Source organism: Selaginella moellendorffii, unplaced genomic scaffold (assembly GCF_000143415.4).
Source record: "Selaginella moellendorffii unplaced genomic scaffold, v1.0 SELMOscaffold_257, whole genome shotgun sequence".
NCBI lineage: Eukaryota > Viridiplantae > Streptophyta > Lycopodiopsida > Selaginellales > Selaginellaceae > Selaginella > Selaginella moellendorffii.
The window spans coordinates 5,974-13,861 of record NW_003314515.1 but is presented as its reverse complement, the minus strand read 5'-3'; the positions used below and the strand labels follow the sequence as shown (position 1 = coordinate 13,861).

Here is a 7,888-nt window from a genome sequence, read left to right as displayed (position 1 = left end):
CCGTAGTGTTGGATTTCATTGAGTCTTGGACGTGGTGAATCACTCCTTGATGATATGTATCTGAAACTGAGTATTGCTGAAGGATTGGTCTTGGATACACACTAAGGTATCTTCGACTGTGGTTAGCTTGGTTGCTAGAAAGTTTTGAGTGGTGATTCACTCTAGCTTTCTTCTAGCTTTGTCCTGATGTTGATGGCATTAAAGTGATGCCTTGTCATTGATGTTGTTGACATTGAGATTCGAGTGAAATGAGATATCCTTCCAAGGATTGATATTGAGTTTCATTAGTCCTGATGATAATAGTGTTGATGATTTGGCTTTAGCTTTGTGTTGTTAGCATTCATGCATTTGCTAGTTAACAACTATATTGACGTTCAAATGAACTGAGTGGCAAGTTGAGTTAGTTGTGTTCTAGACGAGATTATTTAGTAGAGGATTGAGCTTTAGCTTTTCCTTGAAAAGTGATTTAGTCGTGGATTATGCTAACTCTACAAGAGGAAGAAGAGTTAGTGATCGATATTAGAATGTTGAGTCCTTGCTGGATTTGAGTTGGAATATAGCGATCATTAATGATTCTTTTTGAGCTTGTTATGAAGTGAGTTACGTCTTGCTATAGATGGATTCATGGAGGATCGTTTGATGATCACTTGTTAAACATAGCTTCGTTATGCTTAGCTTTTGGATTGATGCAGAAATGCTCTTCATTAAGCTTTGGCATTATGAAGTTTGGCTTATGGATGTGTTGAGGAAGATATTGTGGGTTGCACCATGATTTCTTCTTTAGCATTGAAGTTAGCTTCTATGAGACTCGTGATCATTATTAGGCAAGACTTAGTTATAGGCTTCTTCGAGCTTTTGGTTCTTGAGTTTTGTGCTCATTGTTCCATTTGTTAGAAGTTGTTGGGGAAGGCATTTTTGGCTCATTAGCTTCGATGTTGAAGTTAGTATTTGCATCTAGCAATCATTGGTGATGATTGACTATCATCTGGGATAATTGATTATCTTTGTCAGAGGTTTTGCTTGATTATCGTTGATCTAGATTGATTCGCTATTCTTCGGGATGGTGGATTCCTTCTTAGACGATGATTTTGCATCTCTTTATTGATGGGATGATTGATGATCTTTCATGATGGTTAGTTGTTCTTTTTGATGGCTTATGGCTTTTCACAATACCACATATTCTTTGTGGTTTGCTCTGGATTGGTCTCTTGGGTTTGAGACATCCGTAGATGTTGCTAACACTTGCTTAGGCAACTTGAGTTCCTTTGTGTTGTTGGCTGGGATCTATTCGGATTGGCTAGTGTAATGGTTAATATGAACAAGCGTTTGTTTGCTTTGCAACATTCATTTTGTTCTGTTGATTATTGCTCGAAGTTAGTTCTCATAGATTAGGATGTTATTTCCTTCGGGTGATACATTCGCGAGCATTGTGCTTGTTAGTCAACGATACTTTGTGTTCTTTGAGTTGTGTTTTGTGAGTTGTTTGGCATGCTATCAGCCATTTTCGGTAGTTAAGTTTTCTCATTGAGTTTACTTGATGATATACTTGCTATTGAATTTTGTTAGATGGTGAATTCTATGTTTTCCACTGATAGTGATCTTGGTGGTTCTTATACTATAATACTCGTTTATCGGATGATAACTTACTTGGAATACTTTTGTGTTCTAATCTAAGCTTTATTCACTGATAATTAAATCTCTAAGATATCATTGTTTATGACTTTGATATGTCCATATATATTGATCTTTGAGTTTGGGCCAGTATAGGCAGACTGGCTTCGGCACTTCATGTGCATGTTGAAATCTCTAGTCATGGGGTAGCTACTGTCGACTGGTCACATAACCCGCCTCTCTGTCGATGTTCCTTGTTCCGTGAAAGGGCGTGACCGTGTAAACAACTCTAAACTGCCTGTTGACAGTAGTCTATCTAAACCTTACCGACGGGTTTGGTTTCTTTGCTCAGGAGGGTTGGGGCCTCTGGCTTCTCTCTCTATGTCTCTGCGGGCAGGGCATATCACACTTTTGTAGCTGGGTGACACCCAGAGCAGCAAGGGTGGCTGATTCTGTTGGTCATTTCCTTGTCGGCGACGGCCGGAAGGTGTCTGAGCTGGTAGCGCATCCGCGTTAGACAAAGAGGTTCCCCCTAACTCATTTAAGTTGGTGCATTTCTCACATAGTGTGAGTACCGTGAACTTTTTATGGAGTTGTTTCCTTGGCGGTATTCTAGACTCGAGTATGCATCGACGAGGACGTCGATCTTCCCAAGGGGGGGAGAGTGTCGCGAATGTGACTTCGGGTATCGAAAGTTACCTGTCGACCAATCCTTACGGACACTCTTTCCTTACTGCCACGATGGCAGGAGGTCGGTATTGCTGGACCCTTTATTAGCCCCTCTTGTTCAAGTGTTAGTAAACTGGACTTTGCATCTGTACTTAGCCAGATGGACATAAGGACGGAATTCCTAAGTGTCTATTCAGCCAAGCATACTCGGCCTGGCTTTTTAGTTCTCTTTTGCTCTGTCTTGCACTGGCTTGACAAGAACCCTCGCGTATTGAGATTGGTCCCTCAATATCGCTACATGATAGCTTACCGTGTCTGCCAAACACCCTCGCTATCATGCCCTTTGTGTTAGTCTCATTTCGGTCCCAAATGCTATTTATGGAAAGTGTCTAGATTCGCTCATTTGGCATATCTACGGAATGTAGAGGTCGGCCTGAACACAATGGTGTTCGTCCTGTGTCCAAATTCGCATTCTAAGGACATTCCATATTTAGTAAGTTTTAAGCTTGTCCCAGAGACTAACTCCTGATACTAAGGGAGGCTTGGGGTGAAAGCCCAAAGCGTGTGTTCCTCAAGGGAGGGGGGGCTGTGGGGGGTTCCAAATGTATAGTAGGGATAGTGGGTAGGTCGGGCATGGCCGACCAACCTGAGGCATAGTCTAGCTCCCGCTTGCATGCCTGTCCTTGTTCTGCGTCCGGCTTGGGTCTAAGCCCAAGTTCCATTCCATGCTAGTTGGTGGAGTACCCATATCCTCGCGTTAGGCCACCGGTATGCCGAAATAGCGCCAGACTCCGTTTGGCTCCGTTTTGCGTGCTGGTTCTGGCATTGGGATGCTGGTTGCTCTAGGACTGTTCCAAGTCGCTCCGGTCCCCTGTCCCTTCGCTCCTTGGGCTATATGCTCGGGAGTTGCTCCGTGGTCCGGTTTCATCACTCCTTGGCGTCACGCTTGGGAGTTTGGCACCGTTCCTTCGTTCAGTGGCCCAAGGCCCTGAACCTCGGGTTCCTATGAACACGTGGCATGGACACGTGGCATGTGACACGTGGCATCTGTCACGTGGCACAAAGAGGGTTTAGGTTCCGCTTCGTGGTGTTATCCTATGGTAAATCACCATAGGATAAAGGGTCAAAACCACGTGCGCTACACTGTATGCGAAGGAAAGTAAATGCGCTTTTGGTCAATTGCGCGTAAACTTTCTCGGACATATAGTTGGTGCTGGCGTGATTGAGGTCGATCCAAAGAAGGTGGAAGCGGTGAAGTCCTGGGAAGTTCCGACCACTGTATCAGATGTTCGTTCCTTTCTCGGTTTGGCAGGATACTATCGCAAGTTTGTCCGCAATTTTGCAAGAATTGCTCTTCCGTTGACTGAGTTGACGAAGAGTAGTATTCCGTTTCATTGGACACCAGCTTGCCAGCGTGCTTTTGCACGGTTGAAGGAGATCTTGACTACGGTTCCTGTTCTCAGGATCCCAGATCTTGATAAACCCTTCGAAGTGCATTGTGATGCATCTGGCTATGCTATTGGTGCCGTGTTGCAGCAAGATTGTGACAAAGCGGTTGGTGTTACGCTAAGGCGACATGGTTGTCCCGTTGCGTTCTATTCCAAGAAATTGGATGAGACCCAACGAAGATGGCCAACGCATGAGAAAGAGATGTTTGCTATAGTGTCGGCCCTGGAACACTGGAGACACTACTTGGGTGGACATACCAAGGTTTATACAGATAGTAACACACTAAGCTACTTTGCTACGCAGCCTAAGCTTACGCCGAAGCAGGCTCGTTGGCAAGAGAAGCTTGCTAGATATGATATTGAAATCATATATAAACCTGGTAAAGACAATATTGTTCCGGATGCGTTGAGTCGTCAAGCTCAGTTCCGGGCAATATCGGCAATCAGTTCAGACTGGTTGAAGGACGTTCGGGCTTCGTATGGAAGTGATCCATTGGCGAAGGCAATCTTATGCCGTGCGGGGGTTGTTGAAGCAGAGCCCTGGTAGCGAAGCAGCAAAAGTTGCTAGTCGCACTAATGCGAAGCTTCACTTCTCAGTTCGGGATGGGCTTATATTCTATAAGCAAGAAAGATTGTATCTTCCCTCTAAGGATCTTCAGCAGTTATTTCTGCGGGAACATCACGATGTTCCAGCAGCGGGACATGGTGGACAGCGAAAGACTCTGGCTTCATTGAAAAAGGGATTTTTCTGGTCTGGTATGGAAGATGATGTAGCGGACTATGTCCGTTCCTGTCCTGTATGCCAGCAATGTAAGCGCAGAACTGAGAAACAGGCTGGAAAGTTGCAGTGCATTCCAGCACCGGCATGGCCATTTCAAAGTGTGACACTTGATTTCGTCACTTGCTTGCCGAAGTCTAAGGGTTATGATACTTTGATGGTGGTTGTGGATCGTTTGTCAAAGATTGCACACTTCATTCCAACTGTGGGAACAGTAAATGCGAAACAAGCAGCAAAGCTTTTTTTCCATGAAGTAGTGCGAGTTCGTGGTCTCCCTGAAGAAATGATCTCAGATAGAGATTCGAGGTTTACGGGGAAGTTTTGGGGGACCCTATTCCAGTTGTTTGGTACCAAGTTGAAGTTTAGTACAGCTTACCATCCTCAAACCGATGGGCAGACCGAACGCGTGAATGCTCAAGTTGAGGATTATCTGCGGTACTATGTCGCGGCGGACCAACGCGACTGGGTTGAGCATTTGGATACGGCAGAAATTTGTTATAACAACACATTTCACAGCGCTATAGGCTGTTCTCCATGGGAGATGTTGCAAGGGAATGCTCGTGGGGTTCCTCAACAGATCGTTGTCCCAAAACCAATGACCGAGGTGTTGGTCCCAGCCGTGGAAACTTATGCGGAGCAGCTACGCCAAGGTTGGTCTAAAGCTACCGAGGCGATGGGCAAAGCTCAGGATAGGTATCGACGTGATAAGGATCAGTATCGTCGGGATGTATCCTATCAAGTGGGAGATCAGGTGTGGCTATCTTCCCGAAACTTGAACATTAAGGGTTCTTTGTCTCGGAAGCTCTTGCCGAGATATGTTGGACCCTATCGGGTGCTAAAACGCATTGGTGATGTATCCTATCGGTTGGATCTTCCTGCGGAGATGTCCAATGTTCATAATGTATTTCATGCCAATTTATTGGCTCCTTACACTATGGATGTTGCGCGTCAAGGGGAGATTCGTCCGCCCCCAGACGTTGTGGACGGTGAACCTGAATACGAAGTGGAAACTATCTTGGATTCCCGGTTCCGGAGACGGGCTCGTGTGAAGGAATATTTAGTTAAGTGGAAAGGTTACCCATCTTGTGAATCAACTTGGGAGCCTCTTAGTCATCTTACACATGCTCGTGAGCTTGTCACGGAGTATGAGACTCGTAATAAAGATTCGCTTTTGTAAATCTTGTAATCAATCTTGCAAATTAATAAAGTAATATATTTCTATCAATCAAAAGTGTCGTTTCTCTCGATCAATTGTACTTGGGTCAGTTTTGGCAGGCTGACTTCGGCACTTCGGTGCATGGGTCCAATCCATAACCATGGGGATACCTATTATAGACTGATCACAAGTCCCCGCCTCTCTCTCGATGACTCCTTTTCAAAAAAAAAAAAAAAAAAGGGGCGTGGTCGTGTAAACAACTTAATCTGCCAGTTTATAATAGTTGTCTAAATCTTCCCGATGGGGTTGATTTCTTGCTCAGGGGCAGTTGGGCCTCTGGCCTTCTCCCTATATCCCTGCGGGCAGGGATGTATCATTCCTTTGTAAGCTGAGTGGTACTCAGAGCAGCAAGGGTGGCTAACTCCGTTGGTCATTTCCTTGTCGGCGACGGCCGGAGGGTGTCTGAGTCTTAACATCTTTGGACGTAGAGGAGAGGTCGTTCCATAACTCATTTAAGTCGGTGTGTTTCCCACATAGTGTGCTTTCCGTTAACTTTCGGAGTTGTTTCCTTGACGGTTTGCTAGACTCGGGTATGCATCGACGAGGACGTCGATCTTCCCCAAGGGGGGGAGAGTGTCGCGAATGTGACTTCGGGTATCGAAAGATACTTGTCGACCGGTCCTTACGGATACTCTTTCCTTACTGCCATGACGGCAGGAGATCGGTACAGTTGGATCCCTTTAGTAGCCCCTCTTGTGCTAGTGGAGTTAACTGGGCATTCCGAGTGTACTTAGACCGGACGAGCATAAGGACGGAATTCCTACGTGCTATTAGCTAAGCATACTTAGCCCGGTAAGGAGTTCCCGTCTCGTTATGTCTTGCACTGGCTAGTGACAAGAACCCTCGCGTATTGAGACTAGTCCCTCAATATCGCTGGATGATAGCTTACCGTGTCTGCCAAACACCCTCGCTATCACGCCCTTTGTGTTGGTCTCATTTCGGTCCCAAATGCTATTTATGGAAAGTGTCTAGATTAGCTTATTTGGCATATCTACGGAATGTAGAGATCGGCCTGAACACAATGGTGTTTGTCGCGTGTCCAAATTCGCAATCTAAGGACATTCCATATTTAGTAAGTTTCGAGCTTGTCCCAGAGACTAACTCCTGGTACTAAGGGAGGCTTGGGGTGAAAGCCCAAAGCGTGTGTTCCTCAAGGGGGGGGGGCTATGGGGGGTTCCAAATGTATAGTAGGGATAGTGGTTGGATGCATGTCCGACCACCTGAGACATTAGTTTGGCTCCCGCTGGGCTGTGTCGCTCCTTGTTCTGCGTCCGGCTTGGGTCTAAGCCCAAGCTCCACGCTGCTCTAGTCGGTGGAGTACCCTCCTTCTCGCATTAGGCCACCGGTATGCCAAAATTGTGCCAGACTCCGTCTGACACCATTTTGCGTGCAGGTGCTGGATACGGGGAGTTGGTGCTCGTGGGATTGTACCGGACCCTCGTTTCGTAGTGCAACGGGCTTGGAGTTCGGCTCCAAATTCAGGTGCGCTACAGTACCCCACATTTCGCGGGGCGCGTTTTGGGGCCCAAAACGCGCGATTTTTCGCGAGAAGTTGCAAGGGTACCACGTGTTCCACGGGCTTTTTTTGGGGCCCAAAACACGCGATTTTTCACGAAAAGTCGGGGAGGTACCCCACATTTTGCAGCGCGCGTTTTGGGCCCCAAAACGCGGTCTTCGTGAATTGTTGGGGAGGTACCACATGTCCCGCGGGCGTGCTTTTTGGCGCCCAAAACGAACACGGGATTGTGGAGGTACGCTGCAGCTTTGGATCAAGCTGCCCCACACTATAAGAGTAGGGGGAGTGTGAAATATTTCAGAGTGGGTTCAAACCGTGACTATGGCACTAGATCCCATCAGACCTCCAAAGTTAAGCGTCCCTGGGCTTGAATAGTACTGGGCTGGGTGACCACCCGGGAAGTCCAAGTGACCCCCTCTTTTTGTTTTTTTCCTTACAAGTCATTTATTTTTGTAAGATCACTGTTTTAATATATAAACTTTGAGTATTTTTCCATAGCATATAAGTGTATGGTCCTTAAATACTACTTACAATTGTCAATGTAAGGTGTGTTTGCCAAATTGTGTCATTAGTTAGTTATTAACTAGGATATAAGTCACAAAGAATGTGTTGTGACTGTCACCACGTGGCATGGCAAGCAAGTCCAAACA

The 7,888-nt window shown here is 46.1% G+C and overlaps 1 pseudogene; it reads left to right on the top strand.

Moving 5' to 3' along the window:
• Nucleotides 1-7,538: 7,538 nt before the first annotated feature.
• LOC112343871 lies at nucleotides 7,539-7,657 on the top strand (annotated as a pseudogene).
• Nucleotides 7,658-7,888: the final 231 nt, after the last annotated feature.